The sequence below is a fragment of the Rhipicephalus microplus genome, chromosome 2 (genome assembly GCF_043290135.1).
Source record: "Rhipicephalus microplus isolate Deutch F79 chromosome 2, USDA_Rmic, whole genome shotgun sequence".
Classification (NCBI taxonomy): Eukaryota; Metazoa; Arthropoda; class Arachnida; order Ixodida; family Ixodidae; genus Rhipicephalus; species Rhipicephalus microplus.
Window position 1 is genome coordinate 225824809 of NC_134701.1, and position 25197 is coordinate 225850005.

Consider the following 25197-nt stretch of genomic DNA (forward strand, 5'->3'; position numbering starts at 1 on the left):
TTGGTGTGTTATGCTCGAGTGATCACGATTGTGTGGTGCGCTCGGAACTTTACGGCGGCAGCAAGCATTTGGATTAACGAATCAGAGGAGCGACAGCAGGCCAGCACCTTTAACGGGTGCGCCCATATAATAAGCAACAAGGCTTTCGCCTTAGAGGTAGGACATAAGGCAGCGATGAGGGCAACTTGGTACGTGTTCATTCCTGTAACGACTCACATGATTCTTTTTTTCCCTGCAGGGCAGCAAGGTAGGATAGCGCCTTCTCCTGGGGTGCCCCCACAGGAGTAACCAGCATGGCCTCTGCCACCAGCTGCGGATAACGTCATGAAGATTTCCAGAGCTACATCATCTACAAGTGTGAGGTGAAGTGCAGTGCGTGTGTGGTGTTGTTTTGTGCGCGAGTGATTGCGGTTGCGTGGTGCGGTGCTTCAAGATGCCGGCGAGAATTTAGATTAACCAACCAGAAGGAGCGAGGGCAGGCCAGCGACTCTACTGGGCAGGCCCATGGAATAAGCAATTTGGCTTTTGCCTTAAAGGTAGGACATTGAGCAGCGATGAGGGCAACTTGGTACGAATTCATTCCAGGCACGACTCACATAATATTCTTTTTCCTACAGGGCATCAATGTAGGATAGCACCCTCTTCCAGCACCTATGAGAGTAACCAAGATAGCCTCTGATACCAGGGTTGGATAACGTCACGAAGACGTCGAGAGCTACAGCATCTACAAGCGTGCAGTGAAGTGCAATACGTGTGTGGTGGTGTGTTGTGCACGAGTGATCGCATTTTTGTGGTGCGCTTGGTGCTTCATGGTGGCAGCAACCATTTGGATTTAACCAACCAGAGGAGACACAGCAGGCCAGCGACTACTGGGCAGGCCCATGGGAATAAGCAACATGGCTTTTGCCTTAAAGGTAGAACAATAAGGCGGCGATGAGGACAACTTGGTAAGTGTTCATTCGTGGCACGACTCACATGATTTTTCTTTTCTCTCTAGGGCATCAAGGTAGGATAGCACCTTCTCCTGGGGTGCCCACAGGAGTAACCAACATGGCCTCTGCCACCAGGGTTGGATAACGTAAAGGAGACGTCAAAAGCTATGGCATCTACAAGCAAGCAGGAAATGGCAGCGCATATGTGGTGGTGTGTTGTGCTCGGTGATCACGGTTGTGTGGTGCACTCGGAACTTTACGGCGACAGCAAGCATTTCGATTAACGAATCAGAGGAGCGACAGCAGGCCAGCACCTTTAACGGGTGCGCCCATATAATAAGCAACAAGGCTTTTGCCTTAGAGGTAGGACATTAAGGCAGCGATGAGGGCAACTTGGTACGTGTTCATTCCTAGCACAACTCAAGTGATTCTTCTTTTCCCTGCAGGGCAGCAAGATAGGGTAGCGCCTTCTTCTCGGTGCCCACAGGAGTAACCAACATGGCCTCTGCCACCAGCTTTGGATCACGTCATGAAGACTTCCAGAGCTACACCATCTACAAGTGCGAGGTGAAGTGCAGTGCGTGTGTAGTGTTGTGTTGTGCATGAGTGATCTCGGTTGTGCGGTGCAGTGCTTCACGATGGCGGCAAGAATTTAGATTAACCAACTAGATGGAACGACGGCTGGCCAGCGACTCTACTGGGCGGGCCCATGAAATAAACAACATGGCTTTTGCCTTAAAGGTAGGACATTAAGGCAACGATGAGGGCAACTTGATACGTATTCATTCCTGTTATGACTCACAAAATTATTCTTTTCCCTACAGGGCATCAAGTCAGGATATCACCTTCTTGCAGCATCCATAGGAATAACCAAGATGGCCTCTCCTACCAGGGTTAGATACCGTCACGAAGATGTCGAAAGCTACAGAATCTACAAGCGTGCAGTGAAGTGCAGTGCGTGTGTGGTGGTGTGTTGTGCGCGAGTGATCGCGGTTCTGTGGTGCGGGCGGTGCTTCATGGCGGCAGCAAGCATTTGGATTCAACCAACCAGAGGAGAGACAGCAGGCCAGCGACTACTGGGCGGGCCCATGGAATAATCAACATGGCTTTTGCCTTAAAGGTAGAACAGTAAGGCAGCGATGAGGGCAACTTGGTACGTGTTCATTCCTGGCACGACTATCATGATTCTTCTTTTCCCTGCAGGCCAGCAAGGTAGGATAGCGCCTTCTCCTGGGGTGCCCACAGGAGTAACCAACATGGCCGCTGCCACCAGCTTTGGATAACGTCATGAACACTTCCACAGCTACATCATCTACAAGTGTGAGATGAAGTGCAGTGCGTGTGTGGTGGTGTGTTCTGCGCGAGTTATCGTGGTTCCGTGGTGCGGTGCTTCACGATGGCGGCAAAAATTTAGATTAACCAACCAGAAAGAGCGAGGGCAGGCCAGCGACTCTACTGGGCGGGCCCATGGAATAAACAACAGGGTTTATGCCTTAAAAGTACGACATTAAGGCGGTGATGAGGGCAACTTGGTATGTATTCATTCCTGTTATGACTCACGTCATTATTCTTTTCCCTACAGGGCATCAAGTTAGGATAGCACCTTCTACCAGCATCCATGGGAGTAACCAAGATGGCCTCTCCTACCAGGGTTGGATAACGTCATGAAGACGTAGAGAGGTACAGAGCATCTACAAGCGTGCAGTGAAGTGCCGTGCGTGTGTGGTCGTGTGTTGTGCGCGAGTGATGGCGGTTTTGTGGTGCGGTCGGTGCTTCATTGCGGCAGCAAGCATTTGAATTTAACCAACCAGAGGAGACACAGCAGGCCAGCGACTCTACTGGGCGGGCCCATGGAATAAGCAACATCGTTTTTGCCTTAAAAGTAAGACATTAAGGCAGCGATAAGGGCAACTTGGTACGTGTTCATTCCTGGCAAGACTCACATGATGTTTCTTTTTTCTGCAGGGCAGCAAAGTAGGATAGCACCTTCTCCTAGGGAACCAACAGGAGTAACCAACATAGCCTCTGCCACGAGTGTTGGATAACGTCACGAAGACGTCCAGAGCTATGGCATCTACAAGCGTGCAGGAAATTGCAGTGCGTGTGTCTTGGTGTGTTGTGCTCGAGTGATCACGATTGTGTGGTGCGCTCGGAACTTTACGGCGGCAGCAAGCATTTGGATTAACGAATCAGAGGAGCGACAGCAGGCCAGCACCTTTAACGGGTGCGCCCATATAATAAGCAACAAGGCTTTCGCCTTAGAGGTAGGACATAAGGCAGCGATGAGGGCAACTTGGTACGTGTTCATTCCTGTAACGACTCACATGATTCTTCTTTTCCCTGCAGGGCAGCAAGGTAGGATAGCGCCTTCTCCTGGGGTGCCCACAGGAGTAACCAACATGGCCTCTGCCACCAGCTGCGGATAACGTCATGAAGATTTCCAGAGCTACATCATCTACAAGTGTGAGGTGAAGTGCAGTGCGTGTGTGGTGTTGTGTTGTGCGCGAGTGATTGCGGTTGCGTGGTGCGGTGCTTCAAGATGCCGGCGAGAATTTAGATTAACCAACCAGAAGGAGCGAGGGCAGGCCAGCGACTCTACTGGGCAGGCCCATGGAATAAGCAATTTGGCTTTTGCCTTAAAGGTAGGACATTGAGCAGCGATGAGGGCAACTTGGTACGAATTCATTCCAGGCACGACTCACATAATATTCTTTTTCCTACAGGGCATCAATGTAGGATAGCACCTTCTTCCAGCACCTATGAGAGTAACCAAGATAGCCTCTGATACCAGGGTTGGATAACGTCACGAAGACGTCGAGAGCTACAGCATCTACAAGCGTGCAGTGAAGTGCAATACGTGTGTGGTGGTGTGTTGTGCGCGAGTGATCGCATTTTTGTGGTGCGCTTCGTGCTTCATGGCGGCAGCAACCATTTGGATTTAACCAACCAGAGGAGACACAGCAGGCCAGCGACTACTGGGCGGGCCCATGGAATAAGCAACATGGCTTTTGCCTTAAAGATAGAACAATAAGGCGGCGATGAGGACAACTTGGTACGTGTTCATTCGTGGCACGACTCACATGATTTTTCTTTTCTCTCTAGGGCATCAAGGTATAATAGCACCTTCTCCTGGGGTGCCCACAGGAGTAACCAACATGGCCTCTGTCACCAGCTTTGGATAACGTCATGAAGACGTCGAAAGCTACAGCATCTACAAGCGTGCAGTGAAGTGCAGTGCGTGTGTGGTGGTGTGTTGTGCGCGAGTGATCGCGGTTCTGAGGTGCGGGTGGTGCTTCATGGCGGCAGCAAGCATTTGGATTTAACTAACCAGAGGAAAGACAGCAGGCCAGCGACTACTGGGCGGACCCATGGAATAAGCAACATGGCTTTTGCCTTAAAGGTAAAACTTTGAGGGGGTGATAAGGGCAACTTGATACTTGTTGATTCCTGGCACGACTCACATGATGTTTCTTTTCCCTGCAGGCCAGCAAGGTAGGATAGTGCCTTCTCCTGGGGTGCCCACAGGAGTAACCAACATGGCCGCTGCCACCAGCTTTGGATAACGTCATGAAGACTTCCACAGCTACATCATCTACAAGTGTGAGGTGAAGTGCAGTGCGTGTGTGGTGGTGTGTTGTGCGCGAGTGATCGCTGTTGCGTGGTGCAGTGCTTCACAATGGCAGCGAGAATTTAGATTAACCAACCAGAAAGAGCGAGGGCAGGCCAGCGACTCTACTGGGCGGGCCCATGGAATAAACAACATGGCTTTTGCCTTCAAGGTAGGACATTAAGACGGCGATGAGGGCAACTTGGTACGTATTCATTCCTGTTATGACTGACGTCATTATCCTTTTCCCTACAGGGCATCAAAGGTAGGATAGCACCTTCTTCCAGCATCCACGGCATTAACCAAGATGGCCTCTGCTACCAGGTTTAGATAACGTCACGAAGATGTAGAGAGGTACAGAGCATCTACAAGCGTGCAGTGAAGTGCCGTGCGTGTGTGGTCGTGTGTTGTGCGCGAGTGATGGCAGTTTTGTGGTGCGGTCGGTGCTTCATTGCGGCAGCAAGCATTTGGATTTAACCAACCAGAGGAGACACAGCAGGCCAGCGACTCTACTGGGCGGGCCCAAGGAATAAGCAACATCGTTTTTGCCTTAAAGGTAAGACATTAAGGCAGCGATGAGGGCAACTTGGTACGTGTTCATTCCTGGCAAGACTCACATGATTTTTCTTTTCTCTGCAGGGCAGCAAAGTAGGATAGCACCTTCTCCTAGGGAACCAACAGGAGTAACCAACATAGCCTCTGCCACGAGTGTTGGATAACGTCACGAAGACGTCCAGAGCTATGGCATCTACAAGCGTGCAGGAAATTGCAGTGCGTGTGTGTTGGTGTGTTATGCTCGAGTGATCACGATTGTGTGGTGCGCTCGGAACTTTACGGCGGCAGCAAGCATTTGGATTAACGAATCAGAGGAGCGACAGCAGGCCAGCACCTTTAACGGGTGCGCCCATATAATAAGCAACAAGGCTTTCGCCTTAGAGGTAGGACATAAGGCAGCGATGAGGGCAACTTGGTACGTGTTCATTCCTGTAACGACTCACATGATTCTTCTTTTCCCTGCAGGGCAGCAAGGTAGGATAGCGCCTTCTCCTGGGGTGCCCCCACAGGAGTAACCAGCATGGCCTCTGCCACCAGCTGCGGATAACGTCATGAAGATTTCCAGAGCTACATCATCTACAAGTGTGAGGTGAAGTGCAGTGCGTGTGTGGTGTTGTTTTGTGCGCGAGTGATTGCGGTTGCGTGGTGCGGTGCTTCAAGATGCCGGCGAGAATTTAGATTAACCAACCAGAAGGAGCGAGGGCAGGCCAGCGACTCTACTGGGCAGGCCCATGGAATAAGCAATTTGGCTTTTGCCTTAAAGGTAGGACATTGAGCAGCGATGAGGGCAACTTGGTACGAATTCATTCCAGGCACGACTCACATAATATTCTTTTTCCTACAGGGCATCAATGTAGGATAGCACCCTCTTCCAGCACCTATGAGAGTAACCAAGATAGCCTCTGATACCAGGGTTGGATAACGTCACGAAGACGTCGAGAGCTACAGCATCTACAAGCGTGCAGTGAAGTGCAATACGTGTGTGGTGGTGTGTTGTGCACGAGTGATCGCATTTTTGTGGTGCGCTTGGTGCTTCATGGTGGCAGCAACCATTTGAATTTAACCAACCAGAGGAGACACAGCAGGCCAGCGACTACTGGGCAGGCCCATGGGAATAAGCAACATGGCTTTTGCCTTAAAGGTAGAACAATAAGGCGGCGATGAGGACAACTTGGCACGTGTTCATTCGTGGCACGACTCACATGATTTTTCTTTTCTCTCTAGGGCATCAAGGTAGGATAGCACCTTCTCCTGGGGTGCCCACAGGAGTAACCAACATGGCCTCTGCCACCAGGGTTGGATAACGTAAAGGAGACGTCAAAAGCTATGGCATCTACAAGCAAGCAGGAAATGGCAGCGCATATGTGGTGGTGTGTTGTGCTCGGTGATCACGGTTGTGTGGTGCACTCGGAACTTTACGGCGACAGCAAGCATTTCGATTAACGAATCAGAGGAGCGACAGCAGGCCAGCACCTTTAACGGGTGCGCCCATATAATAAGCAACAAGGCTTTCGCCTTAGAGGTAGGACATTAAGGCAGCGATGAGGGCAACTTGGTACGTGTTCATTCCTAGCACAACTCAAGTGATTCTTCTTTTCCCTGCAGGGCAGCAAGATAGGGTAGCGCCTTCTTCTCGGTGCCCACAGGAGTAACCAACATGGCCTCTGCCACCAGCTTTGGATCACGTCATGAAGACTTCCAGAGCTACACCATCTACAAGTGTGAGGTGAAGTGCAGTGCGTGTGTAGTGTTGTGTTGTGCATGAGTGATCTCGGTTGTGCGGTGCAGTGCTTCACGATGGCGGCAAGAATTTAGATTAACCAACTAGATGGAACGACGGCTGGCCAGCGACTCTACTGGGCGGGCCCATGAAATAAACAACATGGCTTTTGCCTTAAAGGTAGGACATTAAGGCAACGATGAGGGCAACTTGATACGTATTCATTCCTGTTATGACTCACAAAATTATTCTTTTCCCTACAGGGCATCAAGTCAGGATATCACCTTCTTGCAGCATCCATGGGAATAACCAAGATGGCCTCTCCTACCAGGGTTAGATACCGTCACGAAGATGTCGAAAGCTACAGAATCTACAAGCGTGCAGTGAAGTGCAGTGCGTGTGTGGTGGTGTGTTGTGCGCGAGTGATCGCGGTTCTGTGGTGCGGGCGGTGCTTCATGGCGGCAGCAAGCATTTGGATTCAACCAACCAGAGGAGAGACAGCAGGCCAGCGACTACTGGGCGGGCCCATGGAATAATCAACATGGCTTTTGCCTTAAAGGTAGAACAGTAAGGCAGCGATGAGGGCAACTTGGTACGTGTTCATTCCTGGCACGACTATCATGATTCTTCTTTTCCCTGCAGGCCAGCAAGGTAGGATAGCGCCTTCTCCTGGGGTGCCCACAGGAGTAACCAACATGGCCGCTGCCACCAGCTTTGGATAACGTCATGAACACTTCCACAGCTACATCATCTACAAGTGTGAGATGAAGTGCAGTGCGTGTGTGGTGGTGTGTTCTGCGCGAGTTATCGTGGTTCCGTGGTGCGGTGCTTCACGATGGCGGCAAAAATTTAGATTAACCAACCAGAAAGAGCGAGGGCAGGCCAGCGACTCTACTGGGCGGGCCCATGGAATAAACAACAGGGTTTATGCCTTAAAAGTACGACATTAAGGCGGTGATGAGGGCAACTTGGTATGTATTCATTCCTGTTATGACTCACGTCATTATTCTTTTCCCTACAGGGCATCAAGTTAGGATAGCACCTTCTACCAGCATCCATGGGAGTAACCAAGATGGCCTCTCCTACCAGGGTTGGATAACGTCATGAAGACGTAGAGAGGTACAGAGCATCTACAAGCGTGCAGTGAAGTGCCGTGCGTGTGTGGTCGTGTGTTGTGCGCGAGTGATGGCGGTTTTGTGGTGCGGTCGGTGCTTCATTGCGGCAGCAAGCATTTGAATTTAACCAACCAGAGGAGACACAGCAGGCCAGCGACTCTACTGGGCGGGCCCATGGAATAAGCAACATCGTTTTTGCCTTAAAAGTAAGACATTAAGGCAGCGATAAGGGCAACTTGGTACGTGTTCATTCCTGGCAAGACTCACATGATTTTTCTTTTTTCTGCAGGGCAGCAAAGTAGGATAGCACCTTCTCCTAGGGAACCAACAGGAGTAACCAACATAGCCTCTGCCACGAGTGTTGGATAACGTCACGAAGACGTCCAGAGCTATGGCATCTACAAGCGTGCAGGAAATTGCAGTGCGTGTGTGTTGGTGTGTTGTGCTCGAGTGATCACGATTGTGTGGTGCGCTCGGAACTTTACGGCGGCAGCAAGCATTTGGATTAACGAATCAGAGGAGCGACAGCAGGCCAGCACCTTTAACGGGTGCGCCCATATAATAAGCAACAAGGCTTTCGCCTTAGAGGTAGGACATAAGGCAGCGATGAGGGCAACTTGGTACGTGTTCATTCCTGTAACGACTCACATGATTCTTCTTTTCCCTGCAGGGCAGCAAGGTAGGATAGCGCCTTCTCCTGGGGTGCCCCCACAGGAGTAACCAGCATGGCCTCTGCCACCAGCTGCGGATAACGTCATGAAGATTTCCAGAGCTACATCATCTACAAGTGTGAGGTGAAGTGCAGTGCGTGTGTGGTGTTGTTTTGTGCGCGAGTGATTGCGGTTGCATGGTGCGGTGCTTCAAGATGCCGGCGAGAATTTAGATTAACCAACCAGAAGGAGCGAGGGCAGGCCAGCGACTCTACTGGGCAGGCCCATGGAATAAGCAATTTGGCTTTTGCCTTAAAGGTAGGACATTGAGCAGCGATGAGGGCAACTTGGTACGAATTCATTCCAGGCACGACTCACATAATATTCTTTTTCCTACAGGGCATCAATGTAGGATAGCACCCTCTTCCAGCACCTATGAGAGTAACCAAGATAGCCTCTGATACCAGGGTTGGATAACGTCACGAAGACGTCGAGAGCTACAGCATCTACAAGCGTGCAGTGAAGTGCAATACGTGTGTGGTGGTGTGTTGTGCACGAGTGATCGCATTTTTGTGGTGCGCTTGGTGCTTCATGGTGGCAGCAACCATTTGGATTTAACCAACCAGAGGAGACACAGCAGGCCAGCGACTACTGGGCAGGCCCATGGGAATAAGCAACATGGCTTTTGCCTTAAAGGTAGAACAATAAGGCGGCGATGAGGACAACTTGGTACGTGTTCATTCGTGGCACGACTCACATGATTTTTCTTTTCTCTCTAGGGCATCAAGGTAGGATAGCACCTTCTCCTGGGGTGCCCACAGGAGTAACCAACATGGCCTCTGCCACCAGGGTTGGATAACGTAAAGGAGACGTCAAAAGCTATGGCATCTACAAGCAAGCAGGAAATGGCAGCGCATATGTGGTGGTGTGTTGTGCTCGGTGATCACGGTTGTGTGGTGCACTCGGAACTTTACGGCGACAGCAAGCATTTCGATTAACGAATCAGAGGAGCGACAGCAGGCCAGCACCTTTAACGGGTGCGCCCATATAATAAGCAACAAGGCTTTCGCCTTAGAGGTAGGACATTAAGGCAGCGATGAGGGCAACTTGGTACGTGTTCATTCCTAGCACAACTCAAGTGATTCTTCTTTTCCCTGCAGGGCAGCAAGATAGGGTAGCGCCTTCTTCTCGGTGCCCACAGGAGTAACCAACATGGCCTCTGCCACCAGCTTTCGATCACGTCATGAAGACTTCCAGAGCTACACCATCTACAAGTGTGAGGTGAAGTGCAGTGCGTGTGTAGTGTTGTGTTGTGCATGAGTGATCTCGGTTGTGCGGTGCAGTGCTTCACGATGGCGGCAAGAATTTAGATTAACCAACTAGATGGAACGACGGCCGGCCAGCGAATCTACTGGGCGGGCCCATGAAATAAACAACATGGCTTTTGCCTTAAAGGTAGGACATTAAGGCAACGATGAGGGCAACTTGATACGTATTCATTCCTGTTATGACTCACAAAATTATTCTTTTCCCTACAGGGCATCAAGTCAGGATATCACCTTCTTGCAGCATCCATGGGAATAACCAAGATGGCCTCTCCTACCAGGGTTAGATACCGTCACGAAGATGTCGAAAGCTACAGAATCTACAAGCATGCAGTGAAGTGCAGTGCGTGTGTGGTGGTGTGTTGTGCGCGAGTGATCGCGGTTCTGAGGTGCGGGTGGTGCTTCATGGCGGCAGCAAGCATTTGGATTTAACTAACCAGAGGAAAGACAGCAGGCCAGCGACTACTGGGCGGACCCATGGAATAAGCAACATGGCTTTTGCCTTAAAGGTAAAACTTTGAGGGGGTGATAAGGGCAACTTGATACTTGTTGATTCCTGGCACGACTCACATGATGTTTCTTTTCTCTGCAGGGCAGCAAGGTAGGATAGCACCTTCTCATAGGGCACCCACAGGAGTAACCAACATAGCCTCTGCCACCAGTGTTGTATAACGTCACGAAGACGTCCAGGGCTATGGCATCTACAAATGTGCAGTGAAGTGCAGTGCATGTGTGGTAGTGTCTTGTGCGCGAGTGATTCGGTTGTGCGGTGCAGTGATTCACGATGGCGGCGAGAATTTAGATCAACCAACCAGAAGGAGCGACAGCAGGCCAGCGACTCTACTGTGCGGGCCCATGGAATAAGCAACATGGCTTTTGCCTTAAAGGTAGGACATTAAGGCGGTGGTGAGGGCAACTTGGTACGTATTCATTTCAGGTACGACTCACATCATTATTTTTTCCCTACAGGGCATCAACGTAGGATAGCACCTTCTCCCAGCATCCATGAGAGTAACCAAGATGGCCTCTGTTACCCGGGTTGGATAACGTCACGAAGACGTCAAGAGCTAAAGAATCTACAAGCGTGCAGTGAAGTGCAGTGCGTGTGTGGTGGTGTGTTGTGCGCGAGTGATCGCATTTTTGTGGTGCGGTCGGTGCTTCATGGCGGCAGCAACCATTTGGATTTAACCAACCAGAGGACACACAACAGGCCAGCGACTACTGGGCGGGCCCATGGAATGAGCAACATGGCTTTTGCCTTAAAGGTAGAAGAATAAGGCGGCGATGAGGACAACTTGGTACGTGTTCATTCCTGGCACGACTCACATGATTTTTCTTTTCCCTGCAGGGCATCAAGGTAGGATAGCACCTTCTCCTGGGGTGCTCACAGGAGTAACCAACATGGCCTCCGCCACCAGGGTTGGATAACGTCAAGAAGACGTCGAGAGCTACAGCATCTACAAGCATGCAGTGAAGTGCAGTGCGTGTGTGGTGGTGTGTTGTGCGCGAGTGATCGCGGTTTTGTGGTGCGGTCGGTGCTTCATGGCAGCAGCAAGCATTGGATTTACCCAACCAGAGGAGAGACAGCAGGCCAGTGACTACTGGGCGGGCCCATGGAATAAGCAACATGGCTTTTGCCTTAAAGGTAGAACAATAAGGCGGCGATGAGGACAACTTGGTACGTGTTCGTTCGTGGCACGACTCACATGATTTTTCTTTTCTCTCTAGGGCATCAAGGTATAATAGCACCTTCTCCTGGGGTGCCCACAGGAGTAACCAACATGGCCTCTGCCACAAGGGTTGGATAACGTAAAGGAGACGTCAAAAGCTATGGCATCTACAAGCAAGCAGGAAATGGCAGCGCATATGTGGTGGTGTGTTGTGCTCGGTGATCACGGTTGTGTGGTGCACTCGGAACTTTACGGCGACAGCAAGCATTTCGATTAACGAATCAGAGGAGCGACAGCAGGCCAGCACCTTTAACGGGTGCGCCCATATAATAAGCAACAAGGCTTTCGCCTTAGAGGTAGGACATTAAGGCAGCGATGAGGGCAACTTGGTACGTGTTCATTCCTAGCACAACTCAAGTGATTCTTCTTTTCCCCGCAGGGCAGCAAGATAGGGTAGCGCCTTCTTTTCGGTGCCCACAGGAGTAACCAACATGGCCTCTGCCACCAGCTTTGGATCACGTCATGAAGACTTCCAGAGCTACATCATCTACAAGTGTGAGGTGAAGTGCAGTGCGTGTGTAGTGTTGTGTTGTGCATGAGTGATCTCGGTTGTGCGGTGCAGTGCTTCACGATGGCGGCAAGAATTTAGATTAACCAACTAGATGGAACGACGGCCGGCCAGCGACTCTACTGGGCGGGCCCATGAAATAAACAACATGGCTTTTGCCTTAAAGGTAGGACATTAAGGCAACGATGAGGGCAACTTGATACGTATTCATTCCTGTTATGACTCACAAAATTATTCTTTTCCCTACAGGGCATCAAGTCAGGATATCACCTTCTTGCAGCATCCATGGGAATAACCAAGATGGCCTCTCCTACCAGGGTTAGATACCGTCACGAAGATGTCGAAAGCTACAGAATCTACAAGCGTGCAGTGAAGTGCAGTGCGTGTGTGGTGGTGTGTTGTGCGCGAGTGATCGCGGTTCTGAGGTGCGGGTGGTGCTTCATGGCAGCAGCAAGCATTTGGATTTAACTAACCAGAGGAAAGACAGCAGGCCAGCGACTACTGGGCGGACCCATGGAATAAGCAACATGGCTTTTGCCTTAAAGGTAAAACTTTGAGGGGGTGATAAGGGCAACTTGATACTTGTTGATTCCTGGCACGACTCACATGATGTTTCTTTTCCCTGCAGGCCAGCAAGGTAGGATAGTGCCTTCTCCTGGGGTGCCCACAGGAGTAACCAACATGGCCGCTGCCACCAGCTTTGGATAACGTCATGAAGACTTCCACAGCTACATCATCTACAAGTGTGAGGTGAAGTGCAGTGCGTGTGTGGTGGTGTGTTGTGCGCGAGTGATCGCTGTTGCGTGGTGCAGTGCTTCACAATGGCAGCGAGAATTTAGATTAACCAACCAGAAAGAGCGAGGGCAGGCCAGCGACTCTACTGGGCGGGCCCATGGAATAAACAACATGGCTTTTGCCTTCAAGATAGGACATTAAGACGGCGATGAGGGCAACTTGGTACGTATTCATTCCTGTTATGACTAACGTCATTATTCTTTTCCCTACAGGGCATCAAAGGTAGGATAGCACCTTCTTCCAGCATCCACGGCATTAACCAAGATGGCCTCTGCTACCAGGTTTAGATAACGTCACGAAGACGTAGAGAGGTACAGAGCATCTACAAGCGTGCAGTGAAGTGCCGTGCGTGTGTGGTCGTGTGTTGTGCGCGAGTGATGGCGGTTTTGTGGTGCGGGCGGTGCTTCATTGCGGCAGCAAGCATTTGGATTTAACCAACCAGAGGAGACACAGCAGGCCAGCGACTCTACTGGGCGGGCCCATGGAATAAGCAACATCGTTTTTGCCTTAAAGGTAAGACATTAAGGCAGCGATGAGGGCAACTTGGTACGTGTTCATTCCTGGCAAGACTCACATGATTTTTCTTTTCTCTGCAGGGCAGCAAAGTAGGATAGCACCTTCTCCTAGGGAACCAACAGGAGTAACCAACATAGCCTCTGCCACGAGTGTTGGATAACGTCACGAAGACGTCCAGAGCTATGGCATCTACAAGCGTGCAGGAAATTGCAGTGCGTGTGTGTTGGTGTGTTATGCTCGAGTGATCACGATTGTGTGGTGTGCTCGGAACTCTACGGCGGCAGCAAGCATTTGGATTAACGAATCAGAGGAGCGACAGCAGGCCAGCACCTTTAACGGGTGCGCCCATATAATAAGCAACAAGGCTTTCGCCTTAGAGGTAGGACATAAGGCAGCGATGACGGCAACTTGGTACGTGTTCATTCCTGTAACGACTCACATGATTCTTCTTTTCCCTGCAGGGCAGCAAGGTAGGATAGCGCCTTCTCCTGGGGTGCCCCCACAGGAGTAACCAACATGGCCTCTGCCACCAGCTGCGGATAACGTCAAGAAGATTTCCAGAGCTACATCATCTACAAGTGTGAGGTGAAGTGCAGTGCGTGTGTGGGTTGTTTTGTGCGCGAGTGATTGCGGTTGCGTGGTGCGGTGCTTTAAGATGCCGGCGAGAATTTAGATTAACCAACCAGAAGGAGCGAGGGCAGGCCAGCGACTCTACTGGGCAGGCCCATGGAATAAGCAATTTGGCTTTTGCCTTAAAGGTAGGACATTGAGCAGCGATGAGGGCAACTTGGTACGAATTCATTCCAGGCACGACTCACATAATATTCTTTTTCCTACAGGGCATCAATGTAGGATAGCACCCTCTTCCAGCACCTATGAGAGTAACCAAGATAGCCTCTGATACCAGGGTTGGATAACGTCACGAAGACGTCGAGAGCTACAGCATCTACAAGCGTGCAGTGAAGTGCAATACGTGTGTGGTGGTGTGTTGTGCACGAGTGATCGCATTTTTGTGGTGCGCTTGGTGCTTCATGGTGGCAGCAACCATTTGGATTTAACCAACCAGAGGAGACACAGCAGGCCAGCGACTACTGGGCAGGCCCATGGGAATAAGCAACATGGCTTTTGCCTTAAAGGTAGAACAATAAGGCGGCAATGAGGACAACTTGGTACGTGTTCATTCGTGGCACGACTCACATGATTTTTCTTTTCTCTCTAGGGCATCAAGGTAGGATAGCACCTTCTCCTGGGGTGCCCACAGGAGTAACCAACATGGCCTCTGCCACCAGGGTTGGATAACGTAAAGGAGACGTCAAAAGCTATGGCATCTACAAGCAAGCAGGAAATGGCAGCGCATATGTGGTGGTGTGTTGTGCTCGGTGATCACGGTTGTGTGGTGCACTCGGAACTTTACGGCGACAGCAAGCATTTCGATTAACGAATCAGAGGAGCGACAGCAGGCCAGCACCTTTAACGGGTGCGCCCATATAATAAGCAACAAGGCTTTCGCCTTAGAGGTAGGACATTAAGGCAGCGATGAGGGCAACTTGGTACGTGTTCATTCCTAGCACAACTCAAGTGATTCTTCTTTTCCCTGCAGGGCAGCAAGATAGGGTAGCGCCTTCTTCTCGGTGCCCACAGGAGTAACCAACATGGCCTCTGCCACCAGCTTTGGATCACGTCATGAAGACTTCCAGAGCTACACCATCTACAAGTGTGAGGTGAAGTGCAGTGTGTGTGTAGTGTTGTGTTGTGCATGAGTGATCTCGGTTGTGCGGTGCAGTGCTTCACGATGGCGGCAAGAATTTAGATTAACCAACTAGATGGAACGACGGCCGGCCAGCGACTCTACTGGGCGGGCCCATGAAATAAACAACATGGCTTTTGCCTTAAAGGTAGGACATTAAGGCAACGATGAGGGCAACTTGATACGTATTCATTCCTGTTATGACTCACAAAATTATTCTTTTCCCTACAGGGCATCAAGTCAGGATATCACCTTCTTGCAGCATCCATGGGAATAACCAAGATGGCCTCTCCTACCAGGGTTAGATACCGTCACGAAGATGTCGAAAGCTACAGAATCTACAAGCGTGCAGTGAAGTGCAGTGCGTGTGTGGTGGTGTGTTGTGCGCGAGTGATCGCGGTTCTGTGGTGCGGGCGGTGCTTCATGGCGGCAGCAAGCATTTGGATTTAACCAACCAGAGGAGAGACAGCAGGCCGGCGACTACTGGGCGGGCCCATGGAATAATCAACATGGCTTTTGCCTTAAAGGTAGAACAGTAAGGCAGCGATGAGGGCAACTTGGTACGTGTTCATTCCTGGCACGACTATCATGATTCTTCTTTTCCCTGCAGGCCAGCAAGGTAGGATAGCGCCTTCTCCTGGGGTGCCCACAGGAGTAACCAACATGGCCGCTGCCACCAGCTTTGGATAACGTCATGAAGACTTCCACAGCTACATCATCTACAAGTGTGAGATGAAGTGCAGTGCGTGTGTGGTGGTGTGTTCTGCGCGAGTGATCGTGGTTCCGTGGTGCGGTGCTTCACGATGGCGGCAAAAATTTAGAATAATCAACCAGAAAGAGCGAGGGCAGGCCAGCGACTCTACTGGGCGGGCCCATGGAATAAACAACATGGCTTATGCCTTAAAAGTTTGACATTAAGGCGGTGATGAGGGCAACTTGGTATGTATTCATTCCTGTTATGACTCACGTCATTATTCTTTTCCCTACAGGGCATCAAGTCAGGATATCACCTTCTTGCAGCATCCATGGGAATAACCAAGATGGCCTCTCCTACCAGGGTTAGATACCGTCACGAAGATGTCGAAAGCTACAGAATCTACAAGCGTGCAGTGAAGTGCAGTGCGTGTGTGGTGGTGTGTTGTGCGCGAGTGATCGCGGTTCTGAGGTGCGGGTGGTGCTTCATGGCGGCAGCAAGCATTTGGATTTAACTAACCAGAGGAAAGACAGCAGGCCAGCGACTACTGGGCGGACCCATGGAATAAGCAACATGGCTTTTGCCTTAAAGGTAAAACTTTGAGGGGGTGATAAGGGCAACTTGATACTTGTTGATTCCTGGCACGACTCACATGATGTTTCTTTTCTCTGCAGGGCAGCAAGGTAGGATAGCACCTTCTCATAGGGCACCCACAGGAGTAACCAACATAGCCTCTGCCACCAGTGTTGTATAACGTCACGAAGACGTCCAGGGCTATGGCATCTACAAATGTGCAGTGAAGTGCAGTGCATGTGTGGTAGTGTCTTGTGCGCGAGTGATTCGGTTGTGCGGTGCAGTGATTCACGATGGCAGCGAGAATTTAGATCAACCAACCAGAAGGAGCGACAGCAGGCCAGCGACTCTACTGTGCAGGCCCATGGAATAAGCAACATGGCTTTTGCCTTAAAGGTAGGACATTAAGGCGGTGGTGAGGGCAACTTGGTACGTATTCATTTCAGGTACGACTCACATCATTATTTTTTCCCTACAGGGCATCAACGTAGGATAGCACCTTCTCCCAGCATCCATGAGAGTAACCAAGATGGCCTCTGTTACCCGGGTTGGATAACGTCACGAAGACGTCAAGAGCTAAAGAATCTACAAGCGTGCAGTGAAGTGCAGTGCGTGTGTGGTGGTGTGTTGTGCGCGAGTGATCGCATTTTTGTGGTGCGGTCGGTGCTTAATGGCGGCAGCAACCATTTGGATTTAACCAACCAGAGGAGACACAGCAGGCCAGCGACTACTGGGCGGGCCCATGGAATGAGCAACATGGCTTTTGCCTTAAAGGTAGAAGAATAAGGCGGCGATGAGGACAACTTGGTACGTGTTCATTCCTGGCACGACTCACATGATTTTTCTTTTCCCTGCAGGGCATCAAGGTAGGATAGCACCTTCTCCTGGGGTGCTCACAGGAGTAACCAACATGGCCTCTGCCACCAGGGTTGGATAACGTCAAGAAGACGTCGAGAGCTACAGCATCTACAAGCATGCAGTGAAGTGCAGTGCGTGTGTGGTGGTGTGTTGTGCGCGAGTGATCGCGGTTTTGTGGTGCGGTCGGTGCTTCATGGCAGCAGCAAGCATTGGATTTACCCAACCAGAGGAGAGACAGCAGGCCAGCGACTACTGGGCGGGCCCATGGAATAAGGAACATGGCTTTTGCCTTAAAGGTAGAACATTAAGGCGGCAATGAGGGCAACTTGGCACATGTTCATTCCTGGCACGACACATGATTTTTCTTTTCCCTGCAGGGCATCAAGGTAGGATAGAACCTTCTCCTGGGGTGCCCAGAGGAGTAACAAACATGGCCTCTGCCACCAGCTTTGGATAACGTGTTGAAGACTCCAGAGCTACATCATCTACAAGTGTGAGGTGAAGTGCAGTGCGTGTGTGGTGTTGTGTTGTGCGCGAGTGATCTCGGTTGTGCGGTGCAGTGCTTCACGATGGCGGCAAGAATTTAGATTAACCAACTAGATGGAACGACGGCTCGTCAGTGCCTCTACTGGTAGTGCCCAAGAAATAAGCAACATGACTTTAGCCTTAAAGATAGGACATTAAGGCGGCGATGAGGGCAACTTGGTACATATTCATTCCAGGTACTTCTCACATCATTATTCTTTTCCCTACAGGGCATCAAGGTAGGATAGCACCTTCTTCCAGTATCCATGAGGGTAACCAAGATGGCCTCTGTTACCATGGTTAGATAACGTCACGAAGACGTCGAGAGCTACAGCATCTATAAGCGTGCAGTGAAGTGCAGTGCGTGTGTGGTGGTGTGTTGTGCGCAAGTGATCGCGGTTCTGTGGTGCGGTCGGTGCTTCATGGCGGCAGCAAGCATTTGGATTTAACCAACCAGAGGAGAGACAGCAGGCCAGCACCTCTACCGGGTGGTCTCGAGGAATGAGCAACGCAGCTTTCGCCTTTCATGTAGGATAGTAAGGCGACGGTGAGGTAGAGTTGGTACATGTTCCATTCTAGTACGACTCGCGTCATTTTTCTTTTCCTTACAGGGCATCAAGGTAGATAAGCGGCTTTTCCCAGGGCGTCCATGGGAGTAACCAAGATTGCCTTTGCTACCAAGGTTGGATAACGTCACTAAGACGTCCAGAGTTATGGCATCTACAAGTGCGCAGTGAAGTGCAGTGCATGTGTGGTGGTGTGTTGTGCGCGAGTGATCGCGGTTCTGTGGTGAGGTCGGTGCTTCATTACGGCAGCAAGCATTTGTATTAACTAACCAGAAGGAGCGACAGTAGGCCAGCGCCTCTATCGGGCACGCCCATGGAATAAACAACATAGCTTTTGCCTTAAAGATAGGACATTAAGGCAGCGATGAGGGCAACTTTGTACATGTTCATTACTGGTGCGACTCACATTATTTTTCTTTTCCCAGCAGGGCATCAAGGCAGAATAGCACCTTCTCCCAGGGCACCCATGGGAGTAACAAAGATGGCCTCTGATACGAGAGTTGGATAACGTCATGAAGGCGTCCAGAGCTACGGCATCTACAAGGGTGCAGACAAGTGTAGTGCGCGTGTGGTGACGTGTAGTGTGCGAGTGATCGTGGTTGTGTTGTGCGGTCGGTGGTTCATCGGGCCGTGAGCATTTGGAATAAACAACCAGAAGGAGCGGCGAAATGCAAGTCCATGGGTTCTGGCAGCAACTGGAGAGTCGAGCAGCTTCTTCCCAACACAACATTGAAGCTCCCTCATGACTGGTCACGTTGAGCAATGTCCCTTGCGGCTCGAAAACAACTATAGCCGTCATACCTGCGTGCTCATTTTTGACAGCGGTCTCGTTCAACGGCGCTCAAGTAGACTGGGCCCTTCCGTTCACCAGCCGCTCATTCTGTTGTAGCTCCTGTGACCGCAAGATGCCCAGTAAATGGCGAGACGCGGAAACAAAAAGGACATTGAAGCGCCTCTTTTCAACAGCACGAGACAGCTATCATGGAATGTTTTTTTTAGAGCCAAACGAATAAAAGCTGTCACATGGTTTTGTGCATGCATGACGCTGTCTTAGAATAAAGTATGTTCAACACTGATAATTCAAGTTCTGTCTATTTTCACAGCGAGCGTTGGAACCATGGAGAGCTGAGATAAAAACTGTAATGACGCAGTCTAAGGTGCCCTTTGCCTGTGTGTTCATTGTGGCAGTGAATCGCAATAAACATGCCGACATGAAAAACTTGCAGAACATTAATGATGCACTGCCAGAGAGTTTTGAACAAATAGCATGACCATGAAATATGCCAATGTTAAGTAGAAACAATCCACGTTACATGCCATTATATTAAATTTAAATATTCTGGATAGCTTAACTTTTTCAGGCTTAGCGATTTTAACTGCAAGCATAAGTTGTTTACGTCAGTGGGCAACTGCGTGAAAAGGTAATAAAATGCTCTTTTTCAGCTATAACTAATGATTATCATATGCTCTACCTACAGTGTACTAGAATAGGGGCAGTGTGCTCACAGGCGGCGGTGAGTGACTCACTTCGTGTCGACGCCGAGAGGCGGCGCGGTTCGCAGCGTCACCTGAAACTCCTTTGCGTGCCGAAGTAGAGAGCCACAGCGCAATTGTTGAAATGCCAGAAATTATGCAACGTTCGCGACATGCAATGCACGAAACTTCTTTTGGGGTATCTTATCAGTGTGCAGGGCGTGATGCAACTGACATCGTATTATTTTCCTGCCGTTTAAATGTTCAAAGTGGCTTCGCTAATGCAGCGGTCATGTCGACTGCGGTTCCGAGGTGCGAAAAACACTACGCACTTTTTTTTTTCGCAATGTCAGAATTAAAATTTTGGAGTTTAACGGGCCGAAGCCACACTTCCGCTATGAGGTGCGCCATAACGGAGGGCTGCAGGCTAATTTAGATTCCTTTAGAATTTTTAACGTCAGCCGAAATGCCGACACACGGCTTGTTTCGTTTTTCTCCTCCGCCAGGAGAACAGCCACCGCGGCTAGGATCGAACACACGTCCTTGGGTTCAACAGTACAACGCCTTAGACAGCCTCCACGCCGGGTTTACTTGATTACGTGCCTGCTGCAGGAATGCGCGCCCTAAACCCAAACTTAAACCACCATGACAACCACGCACGACGTTTAACATTCTAGCATCGCTGCTTCGAGACTTTAGGTCTGACTGGGACGTGAACAAGAAAGCACTGCCAGTACTTATAGGCGCCAGAATGCGCCAGCAAGTAATAAATTATGTAACAAAGAACTGCACTACTTCAGTCAAGTGAAAATCGGGTGACTCGTTACCCACCTTTGGTTGTTACTTTGCCGCTGCAGTTGATGCTGAAATACGTCGCATGCTTGATTTTGAGCTGCTTCTGGAGTCCTGCTGTTAAAAAGCAGGTGTCATAATCTTTGGCATTCAGAGCACCAATACAGAGTTCGGTAGCTTCCACGCTTTCCAGCACGCTTTCCGCTTCTTCCTGACATTTAATGATGCGCTCCTCAATCAGCCGCCCCCTCACAAACACCTTGCAGTAGCCATCGGGCGGTTTATCGCAGAGAAACAACACAACTTTTTCGGACGTGACAACGCCTTCTTCAAGGTAAGTCGACGAGCAATACATCACTCCATTAAGGTCAGGATGGTGATGCATACTCCAGTACTTAGAAGGAGTCTTTAAACAATAACAAAACGACAAGCAATGCTCGGGCTCCGCTGGAACGTCATCGTGTGTCAAGTCGCAGTCCTCCCCTGAATCACCAACAGCAGCCTGTGGAAATTCAGTGCAGTCAGTCTCGAGAGCACTTCGGCTCTTTTTCTTTGCAGCTGCATGGTCATTTTCGCACATCTTCCTTTTAGCTCTCGGTTTTGGCATCTTCTTCGTGAGGTACTGCGGCAAATTTCGAAGAATCGTGGGGACGGCGTTTTCCGACAGCATCGGTTTATCACGAGGAATGCGTACCTCTTTGCCATCTATATGGTGAACGAACTCCTTGATAACGAACCTCGGTTCGAAATGCAGTTCACAGACCGCAGAAAACTTATCCAGTTTCTTATCTGCACGGTGGAGATTTTTTTCCCACTCCTTCCGCCGTTCTTCATCACGCGGGACGCTGAACAAAGACGCCTGTGGTGCATCCTGCACACGACTGTACCCAGTTCGACAACCGGGCGCAAAATAGTAATTTCGACGGCGGTTAGGCATCTTCACGAACACATACTACACAATGATCCAAGCATAAAGCACAGAACACGCACACAGGGTACCCACATTGATCCAATCGAACCGATCGAACCGAACTGAGCGAACCAGCCCCGTCCGCCAACACGAACCAAGAGAAGTTTTTCAGGTGCGTCAAGCGTCAGCGCTCCTGGTGGGCATCGTGGAAGTCGACACAGAGTGCGCTACGGCGGAGCGCCGCAAGGATAGGGCAGTGAGCACACTGCCCCTATTCTAGTACACTGTAGCTCTACCTATAGTAGCAACCCGACTGCAAAAATGTAACCTTTGTGGGAAGAAAGAAATCGAATTGCGTGCTCTGCTCCCACAAATCGCTGTGCTGGCTTAGTCGACCGTGCAGAGGTAAAACATTTATATTAGTTTTGTATATAACTGCTTTCGTATACCTCCAATTCCATATTGTAAGCGGAGTCGTCATTGACTTGTGAACAGCACTTCGCCCTGATGAGGACGACGCTATCTACGCTTAACAGTGATTAACGGTGTCTGCTCCGATAGAGCGGGTCGTTGTAATGATGCGTTTTTAAAGAGTAGTCCATTCAATGATGCGACAAGAGGCCGATGCTCCAAACGGCCACTGTACCTGTCGTTTAGTGTATTTTACTGCGGTTACTTTTACTTACTCTCTTCACAAGCACACACATGGGAAGGAGGGGAGTCTCATGATTTTGATATACATGTACATATCTGCTCAAACTACTGCCGATAGTCATTCATTCAAACTACGGCCCTTGTGGCCAGCCATGTTGGCATGAGCCATTTCAGATCTATTTTCTTTCCCACATGCTCATCCCATGACAATAACATGTAATTTACTTTGTTTATTCTAACGAAGTACAACTTTATAATAATAATAATATCTAAGGTACCATGTCCCAAAACCACAATATGATTATGAGCGATGCCGTAGTGTAGGGCTCCAAAAATTTCAACCATCTAGCGTTCTTTGACCTGTACTGACATTGCACAGTACATGTGCCTATACTGTGACATTGCCAGTACATGTACATGTGCAGATTTTGCTGCTGTACCACAGTGAAATACTACACTATTGTCACGTGCTTGCTCAAGAAAGACGATGACAGTTGTGCATGTGCCATGCAGGACTATGAAATGGACGAAAAAGAAGAACTCGCTTACGCATTCTATTAAAAAGACCGACCGCCTGCCGCATCTGTTGCCGAAATCGTCCGCCAGGAGTTGAGGCAAGCCGTTACACCACCCGCGCCAAGTCCTGAGCCACATCCAGCGAGCTACGATGATGTGGTTCGTTGTCCTCCACCGTCATTTGTGGCGCACCCTTCCAGCCACAACCCACTGCCGTACCTTAATGGCAATGAGATTCTACGAGACGACCACCAGTTCGCCGAACTGACTTTAGCGCATGGACGATTGTCGACCTATTTGCAAAGAGCTAATTTTGGGCATGGATTTTTTTCAAGATTATGGCGCTGTTATCAACATCCCTCAACGTATGGTGACATTTTGCGCACATCCATATGCCAACAACAGCAGCCACGAACCACGCAGCCGTTTGGGAATAGCCGACGATGTGACACTCTCACCGAGATTCTGCTGCTTTGTGTCAGTGTCCGGTAAGTTGCCTTGCTGTAAAGATGTGATAGCGGAGCACATAGTCGCTCTTTTGCTCACGCAAGGCATTTCCATCCCGAGAAGCATCCTGGCGCTTACTGGTGGACAGGCAAAAGTGCTCCTCACAAACTTCAGCAACGAGCGCCGTCAAATCCAGAAGGGTACCGCAATTGCCTACTACGACGATGTAGACCAAGCCAAGGATTGTTTTGCTTTGCAACCAGATGACGCGACTGTCCTGCCTCGACAACTTTGCCAATGGACATCTGCTCCACGCTACCGTCGTCTGATGGGAAGCGCCTGCTTGAACTTATACACGAATTCGAAAACTGCTTTTCGTGTACGTCAAAGGTGCCGCAAACACCATTGACCAAGCACTGGATCATTACTGAAGAGAACGCGCGACCGATTCGGCAGAACCCCTATTGTGTGGCTCCGAAAGAACGCGGGGAGATTCAGAAGCAAGTACGGAAGATGCTAGCGGATGACGTCATACAAACTTCGAAAAGTCCTTGGGCGTCCCCCGTGGTTTTGGTCAAGAAAAAAGACGGCAGCTTGCGCTTCTGTATTGATTATCGCAAGTTCAACCAAGTCGCGAAGAAAGACGTCTATCCACTGCCTCGCGTAGATGATTCGCTCGATCGGCTGCGTCATGCGCGTTATTTCTCTTCAATGGACCTCCGATGTGGCTACTGGCAGATAGAAGTCGGCGAGGGAAATTGTGAGAAAACGGCCTTTGTGACGCCCGATGGCCTTTACGAACTTAAGGTGCTTCCTTTTGAGTTGTGCTCGGCGCCTGCCTCTTTGCAGCGCCTCATGGACATTGTACTATCAGGCCTGAAGTGGCAAACATTCTTGGTCTATCTGGACGATGTTATTGTATTGTCAGCAACATTCGAGGGGCATCTCAGCCGTTTATTCACAGTCCTCCTAGCCATACGTTCGGCCGGCCTTACTTTAAAACCGGGAAAATGTCATTTTGGTTTCAGCGAACTCAACTTCCTAGGCCACGTCGTCAGTCAAGAGGGTGTTCGACCTGACCAGGCTAAAATAGACGCTGTAGCACGATTTCCTGCACCACACGACAAAAAGGCCGTGAGACGCTTCTTAGGGTTGTGCACCTATTACCGCTGATTTATCGAGGACTTTTCGTCTATCGCAGCGCCAGTGAATCACACGTGAGGACGTCCCCTTCTTTTGGGGTGAACAAGAGCAAATGGCATTCAATGAACTACGACAACGCCTGCAAACACCTGCAGTCCTTGCGCACTTCGACCAGGAAGCCCCTACAGCACTTCACACTGAAGCCAGCAATGTAGGTCTGGGTGCCCTTTTGGTGCAGTGGCAAGATGGCTGTGAAAAAGTAATAGCCTACGCCAGCAGAACTTTCTCTCGCATGGAGGAGAACTCGACTACCGAGAAGGAGTGTCTCGCCATGGTGTGGGTGGTCATCAAATTTCGTCTATATTTGTACGGCCATTCCTTTAAGATTGTTAGCGACCGTCACTCTTTGTGCTGGCTCACCAACCTTAAAGATCCATCTGGCCATTTGGCGCGATGGATCCTAAGGCTTCAAGAGTTCGACATGACCATCATCTATAAATCTGGGAAGAGGCACATCGACGCCAACTGTCTCTCACGGTCGCCAGTGGAGACTGTCACTCATGATGACGAAAACATTGACACGGCATTTTTGGGAGTTGTCAACACGGCTACTATTGCACGAGAGCAGCGCAGTGATCGCGAGGTGTTACCACTCATTGAATACTTAAAAGGACGACGTAAAGACGTGTGGCGGTTATTTGCTAGAGGACTGCCACCTTTTTGCTTGCGAAATGATGTTTTCTATAAGAAAAACTTCTCCCCAACCGGCACCCCGAACTTGCTCGTCATGCCTGCCTCTCTTCGAAAAGAAATTATGGAAGCGTGCCATGATGAAGCAACTTCTGG

At 50.1% G+C, this 25197-nt stretch overlaps 1 protein-coding gene and 3 long non-coding RNA genes across 13 annotated transcripts in view; 3 read left to right on the forward strand and 1 right to left on the reverse strand.

The window, feature by feature from the left end:
* The window catches only part of LOC119170364 (plexin-B2), a 162942-nt gene that overhangs the window by 133527 nt on the left and 4218 nt on the right, over positions 1 to 25197 (reverse strand). The gene's annotated exons all lie outside the window — the stretch shown is intronic.
* On the forward strand, positions 4 to 1818 carry LOC142775267 (uncharacterized). Its single transcript, XR_012886728.1, has 3 exons — positions 4 to 536; positions 618 to 1673; positions 1757 to 1818. It is a non-coding gene; the product is annotated as an uncharacterized LOC142775267 (long non-coding RNA).
* On the forward strand, positions 1924 to 3375 carry LOC142775270 (uncharacterized). Its single transcript, XR_012886730.1, has 3 exons — positions 1924 to 2052; positions 2136 to 2814; positions 2898 to 3375. It is a non-coding gene; the product is annotated as an uncharacterized LOC142775270 (long non-coding RNA).
* On the forward strand, positions 8359 to 19406 carry LOC142775231 (uncharacterized). 5 transcript variants are annotated; one of them, XR_012886709.1, is made up of 9 exons: positions 8359 to 8897; positions 8979 to 10034; positions 10118 to 10791; positions 10874 to 12308; positions 12392 to 13450; positions 13534 to 14211; positions 14293 to 15348; positions 15432 to 18397; positions 18462 to 19406. It is a non-coding gene; the product is annotated as an uncharacterized LOC142775231 (long non-coding RNA). The 5 variants fall into 5 exon arrangements; XR_012886710.1 differs by having other exon boundaries at positions 15432 to 17621; positions 17703 to 18500; XR_012886708.1 differs by having other exon boundaries at positions 15432 to 15727; positions 15811 to 18500.